We start from the raw sequence: 7216 nt of genomic DNA on the forward strand, positions 1-7216 counted from the left end.
ATGTACCATGGACTGCCAAGAAAACAAACAGATTCATTCTAGAGAGGGTTAAACCAGGCTGCTCCTTGGAGGCAAAGATTCTGGGTCTTCGTCTGACATACTTTGGACATGTTGCAAGGAGAGACAGGTCTTTGGAGAGGGACATCATGCTGGGTAGTGTAGAGGGACAGCCCAGAAGGAGAAGACCCTCTATGAGGTGGATTGATTCAGTGATTGGGGTAATCTGGATGGGTGTGTCAGAGGCAATGAGATTGGCACAGGATAGAGCGGGGTTTAGGGCAGTTGTACATAGGGTTACTATGAGTAGCAAACGAGAACAACAACAACAACAACAACATGGGCAGAATATTAAATAATATTTCAGGAAACATCAAAATAATATGGAAGAAGTACACCGAGTCACTGTACCAAAAATAGTTGGCTAACAGATTAATTTCATGAAACAACATATGATCAAAAGGCAATGGTGGTAAAGGAGGAAGTTCAAGCTGCCCTGAAGGAACTGGCAAAAAAACAAAGCCTCAGTAATTTATGGAATACCAATTATTTTAACAAACAGATGCATCCCTGAATGTATTCAACTGGTTGTGCCAAGAAATATGGAGGAAAACTACCTGGTCAAATAACTGAAAGTTGTTGATATTTTTAGGTGCTGTTGAGTAAAACCCATAGTAACCCTATGGATAACCGACCTGAACACTGTCCTATCCTGTGTCATCATCACACTTTCTGACACTTTAGAGCTCATTGCAGCAATCACTATGTTAATTCATCCGGTTGAAAGTGTTCCTCTCCTATGCCAACCCTCTACCTTTCCGAGCATCTTGTCCTTCCCCAAGGAATAGCCCCTTCTATCAACATGCCCGAAGTGTGAAAAGCAAAGCCTCATAATTTTTGTGTCCAAAGAGCATGCCAGCTGCACCCTCTCCAAGACATACCCTTTTGTTATATTGGCCATCCATGGGATATTCAATATTTTTCTCCAACACTACACCTCAGAGGCATCAATTCTTATTATGCAGCTCTCAGACACATAGCAAGTGATTGGAAAGACCATGGCCTGAATAAAAAACATCCTAGTCCTCAAACTGACATCATTACTCTTCAATAATTTGGACAGGTTCCTAAACTGCAGAATTTCCTAGTCCACAATACTTCTTCTGATTTCCTAACTGCTAACCTCAGGGCAGGAAAGGGTTCAGAGCTGCTGTACATAGGGCCACTATACATCGCAGGTTACTCAACAGCACATAACAACATACTATATTGGTTATTTTTTATTTAAGCCTCTTGTTTAGAATCAACAAGACCTCTGGAAGGGCTCTTGTATTTAAAGTTGGTGGTTATTATATTTTGGAGGAACATTCTTCCAAATGGTACAGCACTCTTCTGTCAATATACTGTACTGAGGTAAACTGGAGTTGCTGTGATGCTGGACCTTATGCCACTGGAGTGTCAAATGCTATAACAGTTACGCATGGTGGACAGTGTTTGGTGGAGCTCCCAGTTTAAGACAGGTTTGGAAGCAGGAGTGGCATCCACTTCCTAAACAACTTGCTTCCGGAAACTTTATGAACTTGAAAAATGTTGATAGTTATAGAAAGGATTCAGGTCTTTTGTTCATAGGGTCACTATGAGTCCTGCTCAATTCGAAGACAATCAACGGCAACAGTAGCAAGAGTGTTAATTATGGATCCAAATAAGTTGAAGTTGTTGACAGTTTCAATCTTTTCCCTGTCTATTATTATTTTGCCTATTGGTCGAGTGATAAGAATCTTTGTGGGTGTTTTTTTTTTCCTTACATTGAGATGTAATCCATATAGAAGGCTGTACTCTTTGATCTTCTGCAACAAGTGTTTTCAAGTCTTCCTCACTTTCAGCAAGCAAAGTTGTATCTAGGTTATTGATGAGTCTCCCTCTAATTCTGATGCCACATTACTCTTCATAGAGCTCAGAACAGATCTGACTAGAAGAGATCTATATTTATGCCCATTTAAAAAAAAGGGTGATAGAACAAAGTGTGGAAATTATTGAACAATATCACTAATATCAAATGCAAAGAAAATCCTGCTGAAGATTATACAAAAACAACTGGAACAATATATTAACAGAGAACTTCCAGAAATACAGTATGGTTTAAGAAGAGGCCATAGCACTAGGGAAATCATTGCCAATGTCAGATGGATCCTGGCTGAAAGCAGAAAGTACCAGACAAATGTCTATTTGTGTTTTCTTGACTATATTAGTCATTTGATTGCATGGATCATAACTAATTGTGGCTAATATTGATAAGAATGGAAATCTCAGAACACTTGGTTGTATTCGTGCAAAACCCATACTTAGACCAGGAAGCAGTCATCATAACAGAGCAAAGGAACACCACATGATTCAAAATCAAGAAAGAAGTGTGTCAAGGATGAGTTCTTTCTCACATCTTTTCAATTTATAAGTGGAGCAGATCATTTGCGAGGCTAGACTTTATGAGGAGGCATGTAGCATCAGGATTGGAGGAAGATTCATTGACAACCTGAGTTATGCAAATGACATAATCTTGTTTGCCAAAATTGAGGAAAACCTGAAATATTCACTGCAAAAGGTAAGGATTACAGTCTTTAATATGGATTGAAACTCAAAATTAAGAAAGCACAGATTCTTACCCCTAGGTCAAGTGACAGCACCATGATAGATAGAGATTGAGACCGTTAACCATTTTATCTTATTTTACTCCATAATCACCACTCTTGGCATGAGTAAACCACTGTTAAGAATCTCTCCAGAGTACTGACGAGCAACAATGTGAGTCTAGAGACTAAGGTACACTTGATGCAGGCCATGGACTTCACACTTACTTGCTATGCACTAGAGAACTGTACAATGACTAAGGATTGCAGCAGAAGATTCTATGCCTTTGAGTTGTGGCGCTGGAGAAAAGTCTTGAACATGCCATAGATAGCAAAGAGAACAAATGAAACTGTCCTGGAGAAGATGAAACCAAGTTCCTCCTTCAAGGCAAGGGTTTTGAAGCTCCATCACACATACTTTGGGCATGTTACTAACAGGGACCAGTCTTTGGAGAAGGACATCATCTTTGGAAGGATGAAAAGTCAGTGCAGGAGAGGAAGGCACTGAATGAGATGGATTGACACTGTAACTGGTGTAATGGGAGTAGGCAGATTGACTCAAGATAGGACAGAGTTCAGTTATTTTGCAGAGTTGCTAAGAGTAACAGTCAACTTGATGGTACATAACAACAACAACAATGAAGCATTGATACTTGCCTTGATCCAAATAATTATATGACTTAAATATGCTGTTAGTTTGATCTAATTCTATCTCTAGTTAACTACTCAACTACAGCCATTCATTCCTGGGAAGCACACATATTTTTTTTGTCTCATATTAAATTATTGTTATTGTTGTTATGTGCCATCAAGTTGCTTGTGACTCATAGTGACCCTATGTACAAGAGCTCTAAACCCTGCTTTATCCTGTGCCAATCTCGCTGTCTCCGACACACCTACTCCTATTACTCCAATAACTGAATTGATCCATCTCATTGAGGATCTTTCTCTCTTGTTCTGTCCATCCACCCTCCCAAACATGATGTTCCTTTCCAAGGACTGGTTCCCCCTTGCAACATGCCCAAAGTATGTCAGACAATGCTTCAAAATCCTTGCCTCCAAGCAACAGCCCAGTTTCACCATTGCTGAATTAAATTAGCCTTCTGATTTTTTTTTTTACATTTTTTTTTTATTAACTTTAATGAATATTTACAGAGATTTTGGATTTCCATTCATCCATTGTTGCCTTCTGATTTTTAAATCCACTGAATGCACCTTACATATGTTGTTGTTGTTATGGCCCATCGAGTCGCTTGCGACTCACAGAGACCCTATGTATATTAGCTCTCTGAAAGCTGCCCTATCCTGTGCCAATCTCATCATTTCCGACAGACCTAATCCCATTGCTACATTCACTGAGTCAATCCATCTCATTCTGGGTCTTCCTCTCCTGCACTGTCCTTCTACTCTTCCAAGCAGGATGTCCCTCTCCAAGGGCTGGTCTCCCCAAACACATGCCCTAAGTATGTGAGATGGAGCCTCAAAATCTTTGCCTCCGGGAAACAACTTGGTTTCACCCTCTTCAGCACAAACCTGTTTGTTGTCCTGGAAGTCTATGTATGGTATATTCAACATTCTTTTCTACCACCACAACTCAAAGACATTGATCCTTCTTGAGATTACTTCAGCTTGCTTCTTTCCACAATCAACACTCTAGGCACAAGCAGTCAAGAAATAAAAAAGCTAATTGCATTGAGACAGTCTGATGTCTGGACTTCTATCAGGTACTGAAGAGCAATGTCAGTCTGGAGACTAAGGTATACCTGATCCAGGCTACGGTCTTCACAACTACTTACTATACATCAGAGAGCTGGACAATAACTAAGGATGACATAAGGAGCAATGCCTTTGGGTTGTGGTTCTGGAGAAGAGTGTTGAACATACTTACAGGTATCTTATTAAAGAGCATTTTTGTCGTTGGGAACACAAAATGATCCTTGTACTGACTGTGACCTGAATGTTTCACTTTTTTTTTTTTTTAGTTTACCTCTAAACTCCATACAATGAAGCCAAATCTTAGTATGTGTTGATCACAGTTTTTCAAAGATAAACTGTGTGACCTATTCTTTTTATTTTCCTTAATGCAGCTCTTTTATTATAGTTAGGAAAGCAAGGTTCAATTCTCAGGAAGTCACAATTTCATTTATTTATGCAACAGGAATTTACAAAGTGCCTATACATTATCAGCTTCCACTTGCAGCTATTGGGCTGGTCCGGGGCCTGAGGTCTTAGAGTTTCCCTCCACTCTGGAAGTTGGCTGGCTGACATTTTGGTGGTGGTCTTGTCTTGTTGGCAGTCAGGCAAGGGAAGTCCCTGGGGTCCTTTTTGTTGTGTGTTACTGTTCTTTTTCTCCCTCAAAACTGGGTGGCCTGCTCGAGGGTGTTTTTAAAACTGTTGATGAGGCGATGGGTCTGTGGGCTGGCCTGGGGCCTGTGGCCTTGAAGTCTTCCTCCACTCTGGAAGTTGGCTGGCTGGTTGACATCTCGATGGCTGTCTTGCCTTACTTTTAGAAGAATATTCTTTTAAAGACACAGCAATTGTTTGTTTATTTGCTATACTGAACAACTTGGAGTTGTGATACTGAACACTATTCCATAGTCGTATCAAATGTCGTAATGGTTACTCATTATGTACAATGCTTGGATGAGCTTCCAGACTGATTCATGTTGGGAACCAGGAGTGACACCCACTTCCTAAACTAGATGCCTCTGGAAACCCTACAAACTCTCTTATAAATGTACAGAAATGGTGTTAATTTTAGAGCAGAGTTCAGGTATTTAGTGCAAAGCTTACTCTGAGTCATATTCTACTTGACAACACTTAACCACTGCTAAATGAGACTAGTGCTGCTATATTTAGAGGAACATTCTCCCACTTTGCATATCACTCTTTGTCAATGTCCTTTAAGAAGTAACCTGAGTTTGCTATGATGCTGAACCTTGTGCCATGGGGATATCAAATACCATAATGGTTTCCCTCTATGGACAGTGTTTGGTGTTTGGTTGGGACACAGAAATGGCATCCACTTCCTAAGCCACATGCCTCTGGAAACTCTATGAACTTGGAGAAACAACAATAGCTATGGAAAGGCATTAAGTATTTTGTTTATAGAGTCACTATGAGTCAACCCTGACTTGATGGCAATCAACAACAATACAACACCTTTGCAGGGGTCACCAAGTTTTCCCAAAGTCCACTGCTAAAAGACTTATTTGGAATTGCATTTCTTCTGTACCTCGGAAAGGGTAACATTTTAAAGCTGAATCTTTTTTAACCTGGAAGTCTACAACATGATATTTAGCAATACTTGCACCCCAGACATACAATATTAAAAGGTACACTAAATTTTGAAGTTAGCTATGCTGCAAAATAGTTTAAAATTAACTGATTGTACAATATTTATTTATGCTTGAAATTGCAGTCCTAGACCAAGCTTGTGGCCACTGGCATTGACGTTCTTGCCATGCACTAGAGCTGACAGTGTCAGTTTGATACCTGGCTGTAGGGTCTGAGTGTATCCTAAACCTGTCAGGCTGGAGTTGTTCATCTTGGTCAAGAAGCAGGTGTCAGGGTTGATCTGGTACTTGCTGCTATTCTGAAGCCAGTGCTACTATTTCCAGCTGTCCAGGCGAGATTGACAGCAGTCTCTAACTTCTTGTTCACCTTCTGATAAAGAGAGCTTCCAAACTCTGTGCCGTTATTCACATTAGTGTGTAGCTCGAATTCTTTCATTTTGTAGCCAACTGCACAGTTGCTCTGGGTCACCCAGGACTTGGCAGACTCTGGTATTTGCCAGCCAGTGCTCACAGACCAGAACCAGGGTGCCCCGATAGAAGGCCCGGAGAAGTCAAAATCCACATCGCAGTCAGGGTTGATGTGCTCATACTTATACCCTCTTGATTTTAGCATCACCTCCCCCGCCCCCCCCCCTTCAGCCCAGTGTTAGGTGAGAAGGAGGAATCAAAGGTCAGCTTCAGTCTACCCACAAGCTGGTCCTCCACGGTGATCTCGGTACCCAGCATGTTGTCCGTGTTCCACTTCTCTGTGAACATCAGCTTGTACTCGTCCCACCTGTACTTGGTTTCCAGACTGCATGTCACTTTAGTTCGAGCTTGTGAATTCCAGTCTATTCTCAGATTTTGTTTTCAAATCAAGTTTGATTAGTCCAAATCTGTAGCCCTTGGTGAAGACATCCTGAGCTGACTTGCCAAGGTCAGTGGGAGGCATAGTAACAGGGGTAGCAGAGGGCTCTGTGGTGGCTCCTGCGGGGGCTGCGATGTACAGGAACCAGACCTATTCATTTTTTAAAACCATCCAACAGTTTTCATGTTACAAATATATTTTGTGCTTCTAAACTTTGACCAACGTATTTTTCTCCTGAGGGCAGGGTGCACATTTAAGTTCCCAAGCCATGTTATTCTCATCAGCATGACTGACATCATTCTAACATGATTATTGTTAAAGTTTTATCCTCTTTCAAATATCTTCAAATGCCCTATATATTTGAAAGTCAATGATCTGAAGGAATTTTCATGTAGTTTTCACAAATTTATTGAAACTCTTGGTACACTTTGGGAAATAATATTTCCTCAGAA

At 40.7% G+C, this 7216-nt stretch overlaps 1 pseudogene; it reads right to left on the reverse strand.

The window, feature by feature from the left end:
- Window positions 1-6024: 6024 nt before the first annotated feature.
- On the reverse strand, window positions 6025-6848 carry LOC102851097 (annotated as a pseudogene).
- Window positions 6849-7216: the final 368 nt, after the last annotated feature.

Source organism: Elephantulus edwardii, unplaced genomic scaffold (genome assembly GCF_000299155.1).
Source record: "Elephantulus edwardii isolate Elephantulus edwardi_28Jun2011 unplaced genomic scaffold, EleEdw1.0 scaffold00276, whole genome shotgun sequence".
NCBI lineage: Eukaryota > Metazoa > Chordata > Mammalia > Macroscelidea > Macroscelididae > Elephantulus > Elephantulus edwardii.